The following is a 24,344-nucleotide window of genomic DNA, read 5'->3' on the forward strand; positions in this document are numbered from 1 at the left end:
CTACACTGTAACCAGCTACAGCTGTTATGTTTCTGTAAGAATGAGCTAAACAGACACATTTTGCATAGTTTAAATCCTCAGATCAGTGATTTCAAATTCCAATTTATAACATGAACCTGAAGACTTTTGTTAAATGAGATGTTAATCACAGATGCAGCATACAAGCAGTGGGCAGTTGCTTCCTGTAAAGAGTGACTGAAGCTTCATTTAGAGATAAGTCTGCTTAACTTTCGTTGCAGCTTCTTTGCAACGAAAGGAAGTTGAGGTGATTCAGGCACCTGACCAGGACGACTCCGACAATATCCAACGGGGACCGAGTGAAGTTTGGGCATCTCTATTTGGATCGACGCCTCAAAATCTTTTTAACACTGCTCTGACGTATTATTATCTTTTAAGACTGTGTGTTTTCCCAGGATTGACCTGGATAAGAAATAATATCTGGTTCTGGTGTGGTTAGTGTAAGGGACCTGGCTAAGAGGAAAACTGCATGAAGCTGCAGCTCCTCCACCTCTGCACTTTGTGCCTCGGTGCATTAGGGCCACACCGGTGACTTTCTGTGTATTTCTGCTTTGTTGGTGCTGAGCAGGTACTGTGCAGTGCTTCATCACTGACAACCCAAAACAGGAATAAGCTCACTTAAGCTGAGGGAAGCAGCAGAGCAGGTGATCATTTTCTGGTGGATGCCACTGCAATCATCGGCTTTCCCATTAGATTTGATGCTTAATACAAAAATCTGAACTAATGAAGCAAAAAACCAATTAAAGCACAAAGTATTAACAGTTTTGTCTGCTTGAAGACAGTGGGTGAACTTAAAATTGGCTTTGATTCTCATGTGTTGCATTAAAAGAACTTCAGCTCTGTTGTCCTCGTCTGTGCAGGGACATTAAAAGCCTGCTCGCTGCTTTTTTCAGGTGATGGAACAAATATTTCTGCTTCATTTTGTTCTCCGTCAGACTCACTGAGGCCAAACTGGACTAACTGGACTAAACACAGTGTCCTCACATTTTGGCCCAGACGTCTCTAATCCAGGCTCCAGCTGCTTGCTTTGCTCTTTCATTTCCTCACATTTACGTCCCTGCTGCTCTTACACTCACAACATCTTACACACTGCATGTGTTTAGGCTTTACTTATTTATATATTTATTTATTTTTTTAAACATATCTTACATTTCTATTCTGTTTGGAGTCATAATCCATAATCCATAATAATCCGTGCTTTGGCTTTCAGACCTCTGCTAAATCAAATCAGGCATTGTTGCGTTTTTTACTGTTGCTCCTTTGTCAGAAAGAAAAACTAAGTTGAGACCTAAAGAAAATAATTACTGCACAATCTGATCGGCTTTGGTCCCTGCAGCTGAAGGCGGAGTGAATATTTGCCCCAAAACAGAGATGCACTCTGAGCTGCACTGTACAAATAAACTGTCATATAAAAGTATTTCACTGTGTTTTAGTTTTGTACTGTTCTTCTAGAACATCATTACATTTACATAAATAGGCTGATTTTACATTTCAAATGTATTAACAGACCTCTCTGCACTGAATCATATCTGTTAATAATCTCTGTCTCTCTTCCACAGCATGTCTTTATCCTGTCTTCCTTCTCTCACCCCAACCAATCACAGCAGATGGCCCCGCCCCTCCCTGAGCCTTGTTCTGCCGGAGGTTTCTTCCTGTTAAAAGGGAGTTTTTCCTTCCCACTGTCACCAAAGTGCTGCTCATAGGGGGTCATATGATTGTTGGGTTTTTCTCTGTATCTATGAAGCGCCTTGAGGCGCCTTTTGTTGTGATTTGGCGCTATATAAATAAAATTGAATTTATTTGAAAGATTGTGTATTATGTGTGTACAGCTGATTTTGTTCTTGTCACATATCTAAAACTAAACAGGATGTTAATGAGAAGCACTGCAGACAAATCAGGTTACAGCAGTCGAAGAGAGTTAGTGAGTAAATGTGTTTGTTTTCCACACTAATCGCTTTAAACCGCTGTGGTGGGTTTCAGTTAGAATAATCAATCTTTGTTCTAAGTCATGATATAGTGTAATATACAAATATTAAGCTTCATCATGCTACACTAATATAACAGGATTTACACGCCTAATTTTAATGCTTAATCCAGTTTACATACATGTCAAAGCAACGTATAACCAGCAACGTGTAAGAGTAAACATGAGAAAAAATAAATAAAACTGAAAAAATCCATGGAAAACTGTTTTCCTTCCAAAGTATTACACACACACACACACATATATATATATATATATATATATATATATATATATATATATATATATATATGTGTGTGTGTGTGTGTGTGTGTGTGTGTGTGTGTATAGACTCAAACAAATGCGACAGAAAATCAATATTCTGTATTTAATATAAGAATTCAAATAATTAATTAAATATAATAAAACGAATTAGCCACATAGAAAATGTGCACATTCATCAAAGCCTCAGATCAAACACTATAATCAGAGTGGAAGTCTGTAAGTCTGACCCTCAGTCTGAGCTCTTTGTCTGCCCTCAAATTTGACTTTGAATATCTGGAAGATACAGATGTTTATTTCATGTTACCCATGTTGCCATTGTCTATCCACTCTACACATAGTTATCATACTTATCTTTTAGTGCAACCTGGCAACCCACAAACCAATTGAAAGGATGTGGGCAGCTAATCTCAGACACAGCAGCTGTCACACATCAATGGTAAAAGAAAACAGTACAACCAAGGCCTTAGTCTACTGTAATTAAGTGGATATCAGCTGAATTACCTGTTAGAAAATGTATATTATCTTATAAAAAATGTGTTAAATAATGAATGAGACATATACAGAGAACAGAAGGCTGAGGAGTTTGGTTGCAGCCTGTGTCTAAACAACAAGTTTGAATGAGAAAATACGCACCAGTATGTTTTGTATTGTCTGATGAGAGTTTGATGGTTCTGGCTCTTATTTTTAAGATATTAATATCTGAATGGATCATTTCTTTGAAAGAATAAGCAAATGTGTTAATGCAGTTCAGCAAAGATGGATCGATCCAGATTTGGTGCCAAAGATGAGCTCATCCTCAGGGAGAGGCAGGTGGGACGCGTCACACAGCAGAGCCACGGAGAAACAGCACACCATCTGTGAAGCATGGTGCTGGGAATCAGACTGGCTTTGCTGCCTCGGGGACTGGGCAGCTTGAAGTCAACTCAACTATGAATTCTAAAGATAATGTGAGGCCATCTGTCTGAAAGCTGATCTTTAATCGGAGGTGGATGTAAGCGCACTAACAAATCCACTCAGGAGTGGTTGAAAAAGAAGGAATGGTCTGGTTAAAGCTTTCATTTGATGTGCGGAGACTTTAGAAACTGGAAGAACATAAAAAAGCCTCAAACATGCAGCTGAACAGCTACGTGAAACGCCTACTGCAGGTGATCTCAGCTAAAAGGTGACAGAGAGACAAAGACTGCTCCTGACTCCAAGCATCGCAGCTACTCCTCTATTTATATTTACTGAAACTGTGGTAAGATCATGGAAGAGCTCAGTGTTGTACATGTAAACTATCTTTATCTGCAGGCACTGCGTTCAAATATTGGAAAAAGATCATTACTTTTTCATTTGACTGTATGTCATCACATGACCCAGCCAGAACCCCCTCAGTGAGCACAAGCATTCCCCGCATTTTGCTCCACATCCCAGGGAAGAGTCAAAAAGAAATCTCAGGGCCTACGAGATGGCACACGACAGGAAAACAGGGAAACACCAAATGATGCTGTAATCTTTGCTGCCACAACAATCATGTGAACATAAAGAAGACACGCCTGCTGCTCACCTGTGGCAGCGTCTGCCTCACAGTCATTAAAGTCCACCTACACGCGTGTGACGTACGGCACGTAACCGACGGACCAGACTCAGCCCAGACGAGCTCTGCAGATCATCTCATCCAAAAACAGATCATTTCTTCAGGGCATATAAACATACAAACGTGCATTTAGACGTCTCCGCCTCCTTGTGCTCCTGTCTTTATGTTTTTTGGAAACTGTTTTTATGCTTAGAACTATAGTTAAGCTTTAATTGCTGGTTATGAGTCACAATTATAGTTTCCCCTGAGACTGAAGGTTTACTATAAACATGCGAGTTCGTGGAAGTAAACTGGAAGCCAGGATTAAGGCGTCGGGCTGCTACCTCACAAAGACAGCACATGCACATTATAGACTCACAGCTAATCCACACGGGACAGCTGTCACCCTGCGCTAGCTGCTCTGACCGACACACGCTAACATACAGGGACAAACGATGCTGCTGAGGCCTGTTTCCAGCCATATAGCACACAGTAGGATTATGAATGGAACAAAAGCTGACTTTGAAATTGCATCATTTTGAAATCAGCAGCACCCCCTCCCCAGCCCTCTTCATCGGGAGAAATCCCATAATCCTCCCTGAGCCTTCGCTCAGAGATGCACCACACCCCGCTGCTCTGGACTCCACGACCAAACATTTGTGTATTTGATACTTAAAGCACTAAAACCTCCACCAGGAAGACACGTCACAGCAGTCCGTCCCGTCGAATCAAACCAGCGTCTGGCTTTGGTGTTGGCGTCGGGTGGACGTCTCGCGTTTCAGTCCAGCTGTTAACGTTGGAGCTGACACACACCGTAGGCCTGAAAAATCTCCCGTTGGAGCAGGTATTGATTTTACAACATGTTGCCCAATAAAGGAGGTGGAAACATGGCCCCAGAAGCATGCAGTGCATTTGTGTTGATTTATGACCTTTGTCTTCACTTCTTACACCTATGATTTGATCCACTCCACAGATGTAGAGAAAGCGATGCACGAGTTTCTTCTTTGTTTCTAGATTAGCGTGGCAATGAAATGTGTGCTGCCGTTTATGTAATGTGGTGGATTTCTGCACCTTCCCTTTAAAGCTCACCCATTCAGCAGCTGACAGCCTCCATGAGCCTGGTCTCTTCATTGTGTTAAACTGAAGATGCTAGAGGCTGCAGAGTTCTTCTTTCCTGGTGTTTGCTCACAGGCCATGGCCCAATCCTTCATGTTCTTCCTCGTGTATATTTTACCTGACAATAAAACGCCACCTGAGACACTCAGTAACGAAAACAATACGTTGAACTGAAAATCTGACAAATCTGTGTGTTACTTTACTGACAAACTGGCAAATCCGTGACGTGCAGCCTCTCTGTGCTCAGCGACACCAGAGAAAAGGAAGATTTGGATGCTAAAAAATGGAGACTTGAGAGTCGGTTTATCCATGTAATGCACTCAGCAGTGGAGCCTCCTGCTACACCGGTTATTTTACACTCAAACTCAGCAGGGAGAAAGAGAAGCTGCAGCTCGTGTCCTTACAGCCCTCCCCACAGCGAGAGGGACGGGCTGGGTGGGCCCACTCTCTCGCCGTGCACCAGTCTCCCTGATCTCCCGCTGACAGATTGCTACCCAGAGGGGCTGCAGACCTCTCCTTCCCTCCCTGGTTAGACAGGACGAGGAGGAGGAGCTGCACATTACAGTCGTACTCGTACTGTGTTCACTGCTCTGCCTCTAACGCCACAGGGAAGGAGATGCTGGAGGAAATTCCCACATAGGAAGGTGCAATAATGACAACAATGACACAGAGCGTCTTCTCTTCGTATATACAGAGCTTCAAACTGATGCAGAAAGAAACAACAACACGATAAAGAAAAGAAAAAACAACTTTCAAATTTCAGTGTTTTTCAGATTTTTTTAAACCATTATTTGTATTTCCGGTGCAGACTGAATCTCCTAACAAAATATCCTAATAATTCTAGAAGGATTAATAGAGCTATTCAGGTCGTCCGGTATTTATTTCATATCGCAGAGAAAACGCCATCTCTTTATCCAGCGTGCCGTCTGATTCTGACGATTATTGTGCTTCGTGTGCGCGCTGTGCAGTCATACAGGATGTCTGAGCTTGTTTACTTGTAATGAACATCAGAGATAATGATCCTCACAAAGTCACACTGAAGCTAAAAATACGCACTTCCTGTCTGCCTGCATCTGTCTGAGGTACGACTTAAAGAAAAACTACAGTTTCCCGACACAAACTGCATAATTGGGTCCACGGTGCATTGAAGTACTTTCAAGTACTCACTGCCTCTGTGACCCACCAGCCTGTCCCTGCACTGTGCCTCCCTCTCAAACAGACTACAAGAAGAGCTCGGATGAGGGACAGCAGCCGAGACGGCTTCGAGCTCCAGCAGCCCCACTGGTGACCGTTACACCAACCTGGCAACACAAAGTCCTGCCCCTCCCAGGCAGACTCTATCGGCTCAAGAGGCGGTGATGTCTAAAAGGTTTTGCCTTCAGACAGCCCGATCAGTCAAAGCGTTACACATTTGTGTTGATTTTTTAATCCATCAGTTGTTTGTCCTACGGCTCCACTTGGAATAGCTGCTGCCTCCAGCAGGCTCCCACTCTGTAAACACCGAGTACTGGCGAACATTTTAAAGGCAGTTTTACGTATACTTGCGTAATAAATGAGCAAACACACAACTTTGGCTTCAAAAACGGTAGTTTTACCCGGTAACACAGCGCAGACCTCCCTCAAAAGTTCAACGAGGGATTAAAGGAGAGAATATTAGGCTGGCATAACAAAAGCAAAGGCACATGATGTTATGGTGTGAACACACACACACACACACACACACACACACACACACACACAGGACAGCCCGTCCCTGCTGGGAGGCTGTTTTGTGGAGAGCCGCAGGAAGCTGTCGCCCCAGATTAAAGAAAAGCGCCGTCTCAGCCGCTCCCACCAGCGTCCCGTACAGCATGTGAAAACACTGCTAACACTTTTGTAGCTGTCTAAATATGACATGGCAACCCCACAGACATGCAGTCCAAAGCCAAGCATGGGGAAGCTTCGGCTCATGCTCCAACATTCGTGCCCTTACAGACGAATCGCTATCAGGACAGAAATGCCGTGAACGTCTACAAACTCCAGTCTGAGCTCCCGAGAACGGTCAGAGCAGTTTCTGTCAACACATCTTGATACTTGACTCAAAGCTTTGGATACCGAGGTTCAGGTCACCAACTAATACATCGTATTATGACTTTTAAACAAAAAAAAGTTTAACGAATTTTAAATATACCTGATATAGATCGGTCATACTGGTCAACTCATTTGGCAAACTTGCTGGTATGAATATACTAAATCTGCACATGGAAGGAAGTCGTTTTTCTAACTGGTGCTGCCTTTGTTTTACAGTTTTTTACAGACGCTAGGACACATTTCTCAATACTTAGGTCACTTTTGCAAAACACTTCACACAATCCTCCTAACTGACCGTCAGCTTGGCAAAGCAGTTCATTTCACATTCAAAATGCACTACAACTACCAAAACACTTCATTCAGGTCTCAAATAAACTCATTCTTCCAGAACACTAGCAAAGGTTGACAGCCGACAAACACACTTTGTCACCCACAAAACAATGACCTGAAAAACACTAACAACATGTAGCATTACAGTGTTTTCTTGTGTAAAACAAGGACACATCTCTGTTTATAATTTCAATATATGTTACTGGAATGAATCAGACATCATGCAGAATTCGTTAATATTTGTTTATGTATTTTTATTTTTCTGCACTAAGTAATCCCAAAATACAAGAATTTGTATACACACCATCCACTGATACACATACAATAGTAATGCTAATCTACTCGGTCTTCTCCATTTCTGGCTGGGTCCATGTTTACATCACAAAAAAACCTATTCAGCAGTCGTCTCCTTTTGTAATGAAATTGAAGGAGTAACAACTGTGCAGATGTTCATCTACAGTGAGAATCAGCTGTGGCTGGTTAAACTGCATTGTTAGATTTACAGTTTTTTTCTGATTGCTTAAGCACATTTTTTGTAACTATTGGCTAATTTTGCAAAACTCTTCACACAAATAAGAAAACCTGTCACCCAATCATCAAAACATTGTAGTTCTCTTGCAAAAGCAAACACAGCTAGATTAACTCTTCACACCTTCGTAAAAATGGTGTTTCCGTATCAAACAGTGCACACAAGCCATCATCTACTAAGCACACAATGCGCCAACTGCACACTGATGGTATGAATACAAAACACATCTGGCTTTTGCTTTCTCTGTGCACAAGGTAGGCTATGTCAGTTTGAGCTCATACTTCTGTCATAGATCCATAAGCATAGAGGGATCCAAACTTCAAGTACTGGTGTTTATTCAAACACATCAAAACAAACACAAGTGTTTATTTCCAAGTATAGGATTATTTGCAATCGCCATAATGACTATATGGGTTACTTGGTCTGCAGTGAACATGCTTCCTCTGCCCCAGCATCTGGTCATCTAGCAATTCTGTAAAGTAACAATTTCAGTATTTTTACATCAATGGTATTGGTGTGTTTCTCATTGGCATATGGCCGTGCTACAAATCTTTGTGCGAAGTGACTGTACTAACCGACCCTCAGGGTCATTCCACGGTTGATTACATGGTCCACTATTGTAGCTCTGATGTTATCAGCAATTCTATTTCTTACTCTTCCTACCCTTCCTCTCTGCTCCTCCTTGTCCTTGTCGTCCTCTTCATCCTACTTCTTCACCTCCACGTCCTCTTCCTCGGCCTCCTCTACTTCTCACTCTTTCTGCTCCCTCCATTGTACTCCGCACACACAGCTTACCTGTATTATAGTGCTTAGGCTGATTGCAAAGTGAACTAATTATCTAAAAAAGTTTTCACATGTGAAAGTGTGCCAGACAGTTGGCAGATTAGTGTTAATGATAGCCATACATGTGTATACTTTTGCTAGGAGTGTGTTGGAAATTTGGTAATTGAGTGTTGTGCAGTGAATTGTGCCTACAGTTTTGCAAAGTGTGTGTTACAAAATTGCAAACTGAGTGCAAAGCAGTTTTTGTGCTTTTAGTTTTGCAAACTCAGTGAGTGGTTTTGCTATAAGTCTGAATAGTTTTAGAGATTGTGCTACAGGAATCACAGTTAGGGTTTAAGCATTCAGAAAAAACTGTAAAATATGTTTCAATAAAATATTGCTGTTGCATTTTGCTGTCTTTTCAAGTTTTGCATTGTGTTATTGTTTTGGCCATAAGTTTAACAGTTTTGAAAACAGTATGTAAGCACATGCAAAATGTCCTGTACGTACAAAGATTTTTGGCAGTTGTTGTGTCTGAGTGAGAAGATGATTCATGAAATTTGAGAGATGTAGTCATTGAATGCATTTTGTGCCAAAACAATGATAACTGGTCCTCAGTTTAGCCCACATAGACTTCTGTTGTGCTCACTGTGTGAGGAGTTTTGCAAACGTGACCTAAGTATTGAGAAATGTGTCCTAGCGTCTGTAAAAAACTGTAACTGATCACACATGAGTGAAAAAATGATTTTTTATCTGCATTAATAACATGAAAGAAGCGTCCAAAGCTTTACTGGTCACACGTGAGGCTCGGCTGGACGAGAAAATACAAACAGAACAACAAACACTGAGGTGCAGAACCAAGATCCACATGCAGGAAACACTGTGGGTGTTTTTCATCTGTGTGTGTGTGTGTGTGTGTGTGTGTGTGTGTGTGTGTGTGTGTGTGTGTGTGTGTGTGTGTGAGACGTGTTTCTACAGTTTATGGACACAGTGGCTGGAATGATGGCAGCAGACTCCTAATAGACCATGACAGATCCTACTGATTACATTAGCCCACTATTAGACAGAAACATGTTCACTTGTTCTCAGTACATCACACACACACACACACACACACACACACACACACACACACACACACACACACACACACACACACACACACCTTACAGAGACAGACCTGCAGACACACTCTGGCCTCACAAAGCGCTGACAGTTTGTCTCCTGCTGGTTAACGACATCAACTTTAGCAACTTAAGAAATGAATCTGTTTTTATCAAAAACGTACTTCATACATTTATAAGATAAACACTAGACCCAGTACTTGGATTGGACATCGGTCATGTGAGGATTTAAGCCAGCAAATGAACCTGGATGTAGTTTCCTGCGATATAAAAGTATGTGCTGAACACCTCTGGACTGTTCTGGGTCATCTGAAGACGTCAGAGACTCTGAGGAAATGTGATGGATGTTTTTTAATATTCTGGGGTTTTTAATTGACTGAACAATTAATCAACTAACCAAGAAAACAATGAGGAGAGTAGGAGATAAGAAGGTAAGTGATAAGTGTAGCCTGGAGCAGACACGCAGTTCTAATTGTGATTGGCTCTGTGCTGATCTGGACGCTGCACGTCGTCCTGACTCCACCCACCCTCGGCTCCGAGTGATCAGAGTGGGGATTGATTTACTCATCTCCACGAAGCTTGATCAGCTTCCAGTTGTATGCTTCAGCTGCACCAGTCAGAAACAGATAATGAACGCTGCTCACCTCAACACTGTCAGAGCCGCAGAGACTCAGTTACTATCCATAAAAGCAGACAGGAAATCCTCTGAATCCACCAGATTTTAGTCTTTGGGTTTGACTTCAAAGGAAAATCAAATGATTGTTAAAGTTGTTGCAAAGATTAACAAGCTCCAAAAAAGAACACCACGAGCGTGCGGTCTGAGTCATTCGCTGTGTCGGCCGCAGCCTAATGCGTCTGTGAGTCTGTCTACGGTCTGCATCTCACAAGCAGGAAAACCTGTTTAGACAGTGATAACTGCTGCTGGGCATCACCTGAAATTTCTGGTGTCAAGATGCGATGTAGCAGAACTGTAAACAGCGCTGGGCTGTGATGGGAGGTGTTGGCGGAGTCAGTGGAGCACTGAACAGTGTGTTTCCTCCCTGCCAGTGTATCACACACACAGGGTTAGGCTTTCCACGCAACAGCGTCACGTTCCTCACCGGAGAAAAAAGGCAGCAAAACACAGCAGATCCGTTAAGACTAATGATGTTCATGTCACACTAATTATTCCATGTACTCTGGATATTAACTGGCTGGCAAATACATCTAACAGTCCTTAGTGAGCAAGGTTCTGTGCAGTGTTTTAGTTGCTTAATGAGCAAACTCCAGATGCTGATGAAGACCAAGAGGAGCTGTTAAAAGCTACAGAAAAAGAAAACGTAAGAAACTTTGAGCTAGTATTTTGTTTTTCACTGCTACTTATATAGATGTAGTGAGCTTTGATTTCCTTTAAGACTGGCACTGAGGTGTCACCAAACTAATGAAGACAACACAACACGGCGACTCTCAGCAGGCAGTCTTCGTGTGTTCGCTGTCAGGGCCTCGCGCTCGACGCTTATAATAAAGAATCCTTTGTTTACTTAATACCAGGTGAAATAAATCATAGCCACCTGAAAAATGGGACCAAACCTGAAAGCTAGCTTAGGCACACAGAGACACACTCACACTAGAAAACAGTCGACAACTGCTTGGCCAACAGCAGTGATGAGGAAACATTAGTCTCCCCACAGTTTGTGAGCATCACCTGCGAGGCCTCAGTCGCTGCAGGCAACCATGACGATCTGCTAACAGTCAAAGCAACAACAAGGTACACCCACGTCTCTGTGACTGTTCAGTGCTGCTGCTGCTTCAGCCTCTGCTTTGCTCCAGCATCCATTCTTCAGACTGATGGCATCGGGCGGTGTGCCAGCGCATCCTGTAGGTGTTAAACATCTGCCTGTTATTCAGTTCTTTAGGATTCATCCTTTTTTGTCTGAAACTGCAGACACAGAGCTGATTGGTCCATTCAAAGCTACAGTACGTTTCTCATCAGTCACTGCTGTGACGCTCTGATTCCAGGAGGATCCGTTTGAGCTGCATCTTCCAATCTCTGCCGCAAATACAGAACATCGCCAAGATTAACAGCATCCTCCCGCTACACCCGAAGCATCCGCACAACCCCACCGCTCAGAAACACACACAGCGCTGCTTTCACGGCCCCCATCGCGCGCACACACACACACTCATTAGTCAGATGTGAGGTCAGGCATGCAGCCATCATTTATTTAGCAGAAAATGGCTGCTAGACAGAGATGGAGAGGGAGATGGGAAGGAATCCGGGAACGACAAATGGGAGGACAGGAATTAGTTGAACATGAACAACCACAACTGGAAGAGGACCCGTGGGAGCAGACACACAAACACACACATGGGTATCTCTGTGTTACCATACTAGACTTTACCGTCACACCTGAACGCCTAACGCCAGCTTTCAAAGGACTATGAGGACAAAACTGTCCACAACGTCCCCAGCAGTAAACCCCGGGTCCTCACACAGATAGCGGTCAAAGTAAACACACCCACACATTCCATCCATATCTGTGGAGCTGGGAGTTTCAGTGCCTGGCTTTCGTCAGTCCAACATAGAAACTTCATTATGAGAACCAGACCCAGAATCTGTTCCTCCTCCACATTAACACACACAAAGCATGTTCTAGAGAAAGTGAGCCTCCCTCTGTCTGCACGCTGTGGTTAGTCTGTGGTCCCGAGCTGTCTCTGCTAGACTGTCTGTGCGAGTCACGATGAACGGGATCAGAAACGCAGAGTGAAAACAATAACCTGCTGTCTTCAATGTTCCCAAAAACATGCGACTCCAGTAAAAAAAGCAACGCAAGGAAATGTGTTCATGCACGCATTTGTCACAACACAGACGGGGTTTGATCTCAGGGGGCAAAGTTCACAAGGAGCCTCAGATGTCCCTGATGTGTGCAAATCATGTGACTCACATATATGTCACACATGGAACATCTGTGTGGTTCTAACCGTGATCCTCGTGTGTTTCTATTCACCGAACACTGCACGCCATGAACGTTTCAGTGTTCTTAGACGACGTCACAATGTAAAGAAGAAAGGAACATTACCCAGACTCTGGTTCACTTCTAATTATAAGTTTGACTCTGATACGTAGGCATGAATGAGGTACACAGGGCTTGGAAAGCATTTGTAAGACTGCAGCCTTTCTGAAGTCAGAGCAGTAATGCTTAATAAGACGGGTCAGGCTCTACGGCAGCAGTGTCAAATCTGCTCTCTCTGTGGCACAAAACCTCTAATGATCCTCCCACAGTCCAAAACACACCTCAAACGAGAAACGCTACAGAAAGACATGAGAGACAGAGTGGTGCTTGAGACCAGGACCAAGAATGGACCAGAACCTCGTATCAAAGCTTTCAAATGGAAACAGAAACAACAACATGGTGTTGACTGCAGAGCTGAGACAGCTCTGACAACATTCGCTCCCTATAGGTAGAGATGGATGAGGACAAAGGAGGCGAGGAAACGGTGACGTTGAGCAGGAAGAAAGAAAGAACGTCACCGTGTCGTGGAAATAACCTCAGCTCAGTCTGAACACACGTTCACTGCTCTAAGCGGGCAAAGGGAGAAATGTTTGAGTGAGGTTTGTTCTCGGTTCATTTTCCACGTGCTGCTGGAAGTTCAGTGTCTGCGCTGCAGTCACACCCTCACAGGTTCATGCTGCTCTGTCACTGATTGGTTAATAAGCTTCTTCAGATTTCAGCAGTTGTGTGTAACTCAGTGATATTGGAGTCATACAGTCTGTGGATGTGCTCCTCTCAGACTGGTGTGTCAGTGTTTCCCGGCTGCTGGGTTATAATTACAGCCTCGGCATTCCAGTGGTCCAACTTGGACACCGCAGGAAGGAATACACACATGTGTGTTACACAATATTATAGTAATTACAGTGTTTCTGTAGTATAGCAAAGTAAATATAATTTCATTCACAAGCTTATTGTGTCACTTATAACGAGAGATCCAGTAAAACCCTGAATCCACTCATCACTGTTTTTCATGGTCTCTGTTTTCAGTCTCGCTAACGTCAGCTGCACACTTCCTTTTTCTCCCAGCAGCACACTCATGTGAAACTGGACTCACGGCACTTTTACAGTCAAGAACAGCACATCTCTGTGGGAAACTCACAGCTGACTAACAGCACAGCAGCCATCAACAGGAAACAAAAAAGGTCGAGCCAAGTCAAAACTGAAGATAAGAGAAAGGACGCGCTGACACCGACCCTGGGAACTAAATCAGACTCTAGTCCTACAGCTGCTTCCAGCACGTCTGCAGGTATAAGCAGGGGGACACTTTACATTTAGTCGACACTGCTCCTAAACAATGCATTTTGCTGCTGACACAACGTTGGCTCTTTGCATTTGCACAGACACGATGCAAAGGCAGAGCTAGCCAAGAACCCAGGATGAAGTGTACGACTGGTCACGGGTTCTAAAGTAAATATGTGTCAGCCCTGTGACACACGGGTGACCTTTACAGGCGTACCCCGCCTCATCCTCCACGATAGCTGGGATAGGATCCAGCACACCCACAACTTTCAATTCAATTCAATTCAATTTTATTTATATAGCGCCAAATCACAACAAAAGTCGCCTCAAGGCGCTTCATAGATACAGAGAAAAACCCAACAATCATATGACCCCCTATGAGCAGCACTTTGGTGACAGCGGGAAGGAAAAACATCCTTTTAACAGGAAGAAACCTCCTGCAGAACCAGGCTCAGGGAGGGGCGGGGCCATCTGCTGTGATTGGTTGGGGTGAGAGAACGAAGACAGGATAAAGACATGCTGTGGAAGAGAGACAGAGATTAATAACAGATATGATTCAATGCAGAGAGGTCTGTTAATACATAGTGAGTGAGAAAGGTGACTGGAAAGGAAAAACTCAATGCATCATGGGAATCCCCGGCAGCCTACGTCTATTGCAGCATAACTAAGGGAGGATTCAGGGTCACCTGGTCCAGCCCTAACTATATGCTTTAGCAAAAAGGAAAGTTTGAAGCCTAATCTTGAAAGTAGAGATAGTGTCTGTCTCCTGAATCCAAACTGGAAGCTGGTTCCACAGAAGAGGGGCCTGAAAACTGAAGGCTCTGCCTCCCATTCTACTTTTAAATACTCTAGGAACAACAAGTAGGCCTGCAGAGCGAGAGCGAAGTGCTCTAATAGGGTGATATGGTACTACAAGGTCATTAAGATAAGATGGGGCCTGATTATTTAAGACCTTGTGTGTGAGGAGCAGGATTTTGAATTCTGGATTTAACAGGAAGCCAAAACAGGAGAAATCTGCTCTCTCTTTCTAGTCCCTGTCAGGACTCTTGCTGCAGCATTTTGGATTAGCTGAAGGCTTTTCAGGGAGTTTCTAGGACTTCCTGATAATAATGAATTACAGTCGTCCAGCCTGGAAGTAATAAATGCAACTGTGAATGATACAGTTGCACTGAGGGTGTCCAGTAACAGCATTGTGCACTGATGTAACTAAAACCATGTAAGACTCATCCTCACTCATATCATCGAGGTTTCAACATGTTAGGTCATTCATCGCAGCTCGTTCAAATGATGGTTTTAGTTATATGTTACACAGTCAGGTGGACACAGAACCTGTTTATTCTCTCAGTATTTAACCCTAACCCTTCCTTCAGTAGCCCTTGTTCTGTGCCGTGTAACACGCTCTCTTTGGCTTGAAGCTCTGCGGGACCATCAGAAAATGGTCCATGAACAGCTGCATCAGCTCAGCTGCAGCCCAGGTAAACTTTATTCTGTTTATGGGATTTTGTTCCCTGAGTGCAGGTATTTCTTATTGATGATGATGATGATGATGGAAGAGGACAGACTGGTTTTTGCCTCTCTGCTGAGAACATGAATGAAACTCTGATTGGCTGTGACACAAGCGGCCGTCCTCCTTCCTCGTTGACCCCTGGCAACAACATAACTGACCCTTGCTCCTCATTGGCTGTGACAGAAGCCTCCCACCTCCATGTCAGCAGCTCCCTTCATGCATTTAACAGTTTGACTGTCTGACACAGAAGCTTTTGCACTGAAAGAAGAATAAATGATGTGGAACAATCACACCTACATCGGATACAAGGGGCCAAATAGCAAATTATATATAAAACCTCTTATATGTAAACAGGGACATTTGAATGCAGTGCAGTCCACTATCACACTGTATCTGCAAATATAGAAGCTTCGTAACATTAGAATTTCTGTCAGAACAGATGAACTGAGCTGCATTAGATTCCTGGTGAGTGTTAATATTTAATTACATTTAAATATGAGCTATGATTAGTTTCCTTTTTTACTGAAGGTTTTAGTAAAATGTGTAAAAAGGAGAGGAACAGGCAGCATGAAAGGGACCGACCGTCTTAATTTACGCCATAAATACATTGTTACAATAGATGGATGCTCATATTAAGCATGATGAGCTCAGTGTGTGTGTCTCACATAAACTCTGTGTTTTTGTTTCACTTTCTGTTCGCAGTTTTTCTTCTAGTCTTATATTTGTGAAAGGAGGATTTCAATGAGGGAGAATATCCTAATATGGTCAAAATCAGTTTAGCACAGAAGCTCCACCCACATGCTGCTCAAATCACATGTTTATAGGGGGACAGCCAATCAGAATGAAGTTGGATCATTTTAAACTGTAAATCATGCTAAGCTGCTCTAGTGCAGCCAAACGAACACGATCGCTCCCCTTCATGAAGAGCAGTGCAATGCTTCAAGGCCAGGACGGGCTGAACTGCAGCCTTTCTTTTAGCAGACATATTAAAGTCGCCACGATTATCCCTGAAACCAATCCCAGGATTGGCTGAGGAGCACAAAAGACTTCACACAAACGTAATGTTGGCATTACAGGAAAGGGATCATTAAAAACCCAAGTGTCTCACTTTAATGTAGCAGTTATCTTTAGAACTGAAGCATAAATCTGTCACTCTGAATCGATTTTCACAATAATAAAGATTTATGCTAATTCTGATGAGGTCATCCTCTGTGGAGTATTTTAAGTCTCCTTGTTTTCGGCTTTTTAGGCATCAAAAAGACTTTCAGCTTTATGATGAGGAACAACTCTGTTGCAATAAAAGATGTTATCCATGGTGGGAGGCATGAGTCACAGACTATATGAAAGTGCGACTGACGCAGTGAAGATCACAATAACGTCCACGAGCCCAGCTCAAAACCAAACAGCTCATTTTTAACCCAGAGTGCTCCAAACTAAATGCAACAGAACAATTTAGGTAACAAACAGCACGAGACGTCAGATACAGAAGCAAACACATATAAGAGCACATCCCAGTGCTGACACGTTAACAAGCTCCTTAGAGGAAAAACAATGCCGGGATCAGGAATCAAATGAGAGTGGGATGGATTCAGAGGCAGAGAGAGGGAGCTTTCACTTTAAATCTTGAACGCCATTCCCAAATCCGTCTATGAGGGGAGACAGTGATGTATGAGGCAGGAACAAAGTAGGGCAACCCCCTGCATGACAAGAGAAAAGAAGAAGACAGGAAAAGAAAGCAAGAGATGGGAGAGAGAGGGAGGGTGGTGGGAGCTGAATGTGCTCGCTTCTTAGTGGATGGTGGGATGGGGGTTTCCACAGCTTTGGATGGCGGTGCTGACCAGCAGCCGCTGTATGAGGCTGTGTCACTGACTGCAACTCACTCCCATAATAGGAAGGAAGGCAGAAAGAATGGCAAGGTCAAGGCAGCCACTTCACAGGAAGTACTGGACAGTCACTGATCTCATCCTGACTCACAGATGTACAGAGAGCCTGTATGTACATGCAAGCACAGCACACCCACACACACACACACACACACACACACACACACACACACACACACACACACACACACACACACACACACACACACACACACACAAATAAGACGACAAACAGGAAGAGAGCCCACACAAACCAAGCTGCAACATGTATTTCTTTGCAGAGAGTCATTGCACACACGCACACACACACGCACACACACACTCCTCGTGCCTATGGTATGACAACTCTTCTCCGTGCCCCTGGTACACTGCGTAGAAGCACTTTGCCACCCACACACACACACGCACACACACACACACACACGCACACTGACTCACACGCTGGTCTGGCAGCAGCTGAACCAACTTTACATGTAACTGTTTATTTTTGGGTTTTTTGTTTCTTTTCCACTGAAATCTGCGCTGCTGTTTCCTGTAAGAACTAAATGTGTTGTTCTTTCCACCTCGTTACCTGAAACTTGGTTTAGGAAGCACGATTTAATTTTACAACTTTTACAAAGAAATGAAAAACACTTTGCCCAGCTTCAGTCAAAGCCATCCTTTGAGGAACATCACAAAGTCAAAATTCGAAGCAAATATGTGATTGTAGCTGTCGTTCACTGAGCTGTAGGTTTTATTCTGGGGGAAGTCTGTTAGTCAAACCAAAGGCACAGGATCCTGTCGGACTCCCTGCTCCGTGTCTCTGCTTTTAGTCTTTACCTCTCACCCCTTTCTCTTTCTAACCTTCCCTCAGACACTTCATTTGTCTGGCTCTTTATTATGTCTCTCGCCTCCATCTCCTCATTAATCATTCAGTCTTCCTCTGCTCCAATTAAATAATTAAAAGCACCCAGAGCCATCACTTTTTATCCAGCAAAGATGCCCTCCACACAGCTCAGTGGTGCCTTTCATCAGCACCACAGCCAAATGCTCCAAATATTGTAATCAGGACTTTCAGTAATTAAGGGCAGAAAATGTAAAATACTGTTTTTGAAAACAATCAAATGTAAACGCTGCTGTCTTTGGCTGATCACTGACCTCGTGCTCTGATAGGCTGCCACCTTCGTGTCTAACAAACTGGGACAGTAGTTTTGTCAGCTGGTAGCTTTGTCTCTGATATTTAATAATGAAACCTTTCTTCAAATCAGTGATTTAACATTACAAACACAAAACGATCTAATAATAAGAATAATTACATTCAGTAATTATATTCAATAATAACTGTTCGTTATGGAACGCCAGGACTGCCATAATGAATTAATTAAATACACCATTAAATAATTAATTAAATGTGGCAATAATTAATTAAAATTGGAATTAATTAATTAAATAAATAGTTATGACACATGTAATTAATTAATTATTGACACATTTAATTAATTAATTATTGACACATTTAATTAATTATTTATGTATTTCACATTTTAATTAATTATTGACACATTTAATTAATTATTTATGTATTTCACATTTTAATTAATTATTGACACATTTCATTAATTATTGACACATGTAATTCATTATTTAATGATATATTTATTTATTTCATTTTGGCAGTCCTGGCGCCTGGCTCTCATCATGAAATAATTTTATCTGTCAGCCTCACCCATCAAACTCAGGGGGCGGGGTTAACGCTGATCGAGTCAAAACCATTGCTTTGGCCTGGTGGCCATTGTTTCTAGCACACAACAACCGGCATGTGGAAGCTAACAGAACTGAGCTTTGAAAAACCCTGTTTGTGTGTTACCAAATACCGTTTTAATATTTTTTTAGCCGAGAATGTAGTGGTTTAATCTTCATGTGTCTGGTCGGTTTGTCAAGATACAGCCTCTTTGCAAAAGTGTTTCGATGATTTCGGAGATGTCTGCCCAGTCTCACGGCAAAGCGTGGGATAGACCCGCTCGCCTCGCAAGCAATCCCACCGACAAAGCGCAGGCCCCGGTACACAGCTGTAGTAACCCCCGCTGACTTCTTTTACTGAGGTTATATTTATCGGTGTTTTATTTCCTGATGTTCTTATGTGTCCTACGTGTTTCAGTCGCCAATTCTGAATTATAACTAACATTAAAAACATGTTTAAGGAGGAGAGAGAGCAAATAAATCTGTTTAACATCTGATCTTTGGGTTTTTGTTCAGTAATCAGCGTGACCTGTGTATAAACACATAAAAGAGATAACGTTGGTGTTTCCGTCATGTAGTAACTGCTGGCTTTAACTGTACAAAGGTTGTTCGACACTATGAAACACATACAGACTTCATGATGTTCGGCTAATATTTTTATTGTGAATATTAATCATGCTGACCTCGCTCTGTACACCACGCAGCGAGGTCAGCATATCCACGATATCCTCAGCTCCATGAGTTAACACAAAGTTTCCCAGCTGACTATCTAACTGCCAACTATTCCAGAGACGTGAAAATATACAGCATAAAGAAAAGTGTAAGAGACTCAGCAGCAGATTAGAATAACAGTTATACATTTAATAAATCACCAAATGAATCCAAGAAACGAGCAAACCTGTTCCGACAATTTGAGTTTGTATTCCCTCAGCTGCAGACTCGCTGCTGTTTAAATGTTTGAAAAGGAAGATTAGATATAAAAAACGTCAAACATAGACTCAGTCTGCCTTCACATTTGATATGAGGCCAGCACGTATAGTGGCCTCAGCAGGCTATTACTGAAATACACATGCTATATCATAAACTATGATATAAACAGGGAGGTCCTATTAACATGTTTAGTTTTAAAGGACACCTTCCTGCCTTTAGTCTCATTCATGAGCAGTATTCGTTTTCTTCTAACATCCAGAAGTCTGCACAATGTGTTTCATAGTTTGTAACAAACCTTTGACAGGTAAACATAACATGACCGAAAAAAAAAAAAAAGCAAAAAAAAAGAGAGAGAGTGTTGACATAAGAAGAGAAAATGCTCTCAATTATGGAGACAGACAAATGGTTCATTTATGTTTGATGTGTGTTTATTCCTCCCTAAATATCGTCGGTGAAGTTCGCCATGCACGTCAGATTTTCCTGCGCATTTTTATACCTCTGCCAACAGAGAGAGAAAAAAATCACATTCTAACAGACAGCTGGTGCTTAGAATACAGTTGAATAACTATTAAAAAACAGATGATATTTAGATGATAGTTCAGTCTAACACATGTGCCAGTGAACCATTAAACGTCTGTGAAACTATGCAGTTATGAAACGTAACTTTAACCTCAGCCAAACCGATTTGCTCAGTTGTAAATAAAACAGCGAAGTAAACGTGACCCGACAGACAGAACCTGAGTGAATGAAGTCCAGCGTTTAACCACTGAGAGCTAAAACTCAGCTGAGGTTTGAAAGCTGTGTGCCGGTGATTGGACATCAGCCGCTGATAAAGCTGGCTCGCCTATAAAGTGCTCTGTAAGGAAACAAGCTCCAGCAGCTCTGCGCTCGGGGAAAACACTATATTTACTTATCTTGTGCAGAAAAATGCGCTGACATTGCGTTATATCGAGCACCGGCTGCCCAGTTAAACTGTGACTATCACCAGGTAACTAGGCGTGTTTCTTGAATTAGCAGCAGGTGTTAAACAGCTGACAGATGAGGAGGAGGATGCATGCAGGTAAACTGAGGGTCTGCTGAGCTGATCGCTGGTTTCGTGAGAAAAATGTCAGCTCGTTCTTTATGTTACAGAAGCACAGAGACACAAGACCAGGCGGAAAGAGACGATCGTTCGGTGAAAATGAGAATCTGCGAATGCAACATGTGGAACACGGAGAGTGGAATATGTAAACAAACCGGTTAACGTAACCCCCTCGGTGCGCTCTGCATGCTAACTGTTAGCAGAGCTAGTGAAATCTCTGAAAACATCTGAGCACTTTTGCAAACATGTTCTATGTTGACAACCTGACCAGACATACGGCGCGACATTCGCGGCTAAAACACTGTTAAAAGTGTAGCTGGTGACAGAAAAACGGGGTATTTTAAAACTACACCACCACCATTGCTGCTTGTGATTTGATCTGCATTCTGGGATACCTGGCTGCCCCAAGTCTACACAAGCAATCGATTTTCTAGGATCGACCTGTTTTGACTTACTTTGCACGGCAACCAATCAAATGTTAGAGAAGCTGCATGGGCAGCGTTAACCCCGCCCCCTGAGTTTGATGGGTGAGGCTGACAGATAAAATTATTTCATGACGAGAGCCAGGCGTCAGGACTGCCAAAATGAAATAAATAAATATATCATTAAATAATTAATTAAATGTGTCAATAATTAATTAATTACATGTGTCATAACTATTTATTTAATTAATTAATTCCAATTTTAATTAATTATTGCCACATTTAATTAATTATTTAATGGTGTATTTAATTAATTCATTATGGCAGTCCTGGCGTTCCACAGTTCGTCGCCAGAACCACACAGTTTTTTCCAGTTGCCAGGAAATCAGACTTGAACATGGCAGCAACAGAAGCAGCTCATCAGCTCATCAGACACACGGAGCTGTTTGACAGACTACACCAGTGCAGTTCAGTCTGTTTGGGTTGCACCTACCAAAACTAAGACTTATGTCCAATCTGCGTATAGAAATATAATTTTAGCAGATAAACCAGGCTGACTACAGATCACTGAGTGAAACCAGCGCAGAGGATTGTTATTATCACACAGTGGCATGTAGAGAGGCAGGGTGGGCGGGACTAAGTATAAAGAAAGTCTGACATGACTAAAGCAAAGGCCGCTGACCTGTTATAAATATGAGAAGTGAAAAAAGCAGTATTACTTGGCCATTAGGGCGCTGACATCATTCCAGTGCCGCATATTTAAACTTTTATTTCCTCAATTTATTTCTAGATTTCATGTGAAAGAAACACTTTTTTGGAGGTTTTGCTGGAGCACAGATCTTTATTCATCTCTGGAGCCACGGCTGCATACAAAGTAGCCATTAGTGTTTGTTACACTGTCTAAAAACACAGCCTCCTGATTTGTCTGCTGACCCTCCGGCCCCGCCCCCTCCCCTGCACATCATCACAGGAGGACACACTGAAATGCGCGCTCTTCTTGTTTCTGCAACAGCTCGCTCTCGCCTCGTTACACTTCACAGAGCCCACACATGTCCACCGAAGCACACAAACATGTAGTCGCACACATTCCCACTCATATACACTCACACATACACATGCACAACCACCTCAAAGCTGTGTTATTGTTGGGCTTTTGCCTGCTGCCTGGCTGCTCTGTTTCAGACTCGCTGTAACACAACGGACACTGATTTATTTCCAGCAGAGGAAAGTGTCTCTCTGAGCTGTTTCCTACTTTCACAGCGAGCGCTGCACTGTCCACAGTTTTCTCTCTCGGGCTGAAGAGCATCTCTGCAACACAAAGCCAGATGACACTTTTACATCCCACAGATCAGCTCCTCTCTGAGCTCACACACCACCCTCATCAGAGCTGAACTATATGTGCCATAAGTCAAACACAACTCTTACACTTCTCACTGCACTAAAATGCTAAATTACAGGCATCATCCTGTATGCACAGAACGAGCCGACCAGCTGGCCGACTGGACATTTGTGTGGAGCATTTCTCCCAGTTTCTAAAACGAGCTTTTCTCAAACAGAGACAAACATGCGAGCAGAGATCAAGCTCCAGTTTGAACATTGATCGACCTCGAACCCAGCAGAACATGACTGAAGCCGTATCCAAGCAGCTGCAGCGTGTTTGTCTTCTGTTAAATTCAGCGCAGCGAGGTTAACATACATAAAATAAACAAAGAGGTTACAGAGTTACCAATTCTCTGTTTGAAAGAAAATACAGATATATGCAAAGCAGCTCCATATCACTCACGGAGGCCACGCACAGCACCGTCTCACAGCCCTGCTGCTATCCTGTGCTTATTGACCAACCTGCTGCTGATACCCCGGGGCTCGGTCAATACAGATCGCTCCAACCGCTCTGCCACACAGCACAGATGAGCAGCATGCTCACTTATTCTGCTTGATCAGGTAAACAACACCGGGCCGTGCAACCTCTCTTTGTGCAGAAACTACAGGTTGACTTATACAGCATGGTTTGGAAGGACTGCAGGTACAACGTGAAAGTGAAAAACATGTTACAGAAAATGGACAGAAAACCTGCCTGGAAGCCAGAAAGTAACAAAGTAACATCACAGTATTTTCTTAACTTGTGCTTGTTTCAAACCTCTCCGCTGACCACTGCTTTAGCTTTCAGCAGTTGGTTGATAGCAGGTTAAAGACAACAGATTAAATCTTTCCCCACTACGTGCTCAACTGGCTGAAGTTGCAGCTCATGAGCTCAAGTCGACCAAAGAATAAAAATCGTCCACTTTCTTATGTTTAGAGCGTGGCACGAGGCCGGTGGGATTTCCAACAGGAGAGCACCAAATCCAAAGTAGCGACGACAACATTTAACCAACAATTAGCTTAATCTTTTCCTGTGGCTTAAAGCTGTGGAACTGTGGGTTCGGGGTGAGATCAGAGCTGTGGGGTGAGACCACCACCTCCTCCAAGTTTTCCAAAACCAGAAGAAGAAGACTGAAACATTCAGTGATGGTTTTACACTAAAAACATCAACAAGAATCCATTAAATGCTCGAGTCACAGTCGAGTTTCATCACAATGCTGAAATCAGATTAAGGCAGACTGGGGCACACACATCCCCCTCAACAGGAGGCCAATATCGGCTCAGTATATCAGTCTAATCCACACTCAGTCTTTGCAAAGGTCAGTCCTCTCCAAGCTCCATTATGGTTCAAATATCAGCAGGACTCTTAAGCAACCCCCACCCAACAGCAGGGGATTATTACTGGAGTAGTCCCGAGTGT

At 42.9% G+C, this 24,344-nt stretch overlaps 1 protein-coding gene across 1 annotated transcript in view; it reads right to left on the reverse strand.

Moving 5' to 3' along the window:
• LOC146618145 (cadherin-2-like) overlaps positions 1–24,344 on the reverse strand; it is a 116,399-nt gene that overhangs the window by 84,196 nt on the left and 7,859 nt on the right. The window lies entirely within an intron of this gene.

The sequence above is a fragment of the Diplotaxodon limnothrissa genome, linkage group LG15 (genome assembly GCF_057381915.1).
Source record: "Diplotaxodon limnothrissa isolate DT_005_m linkage group LG15, D_limnothrissa_male_GT1.1, whole genome shotgun sequence".
NCBI classification, from domain to species: Eukaryota; Metazoa; Chordata; class Actinopteri; order Cichliformes; family Cichlidae; genus Diplotaxodon; species Diplotaxodon limnothrissa.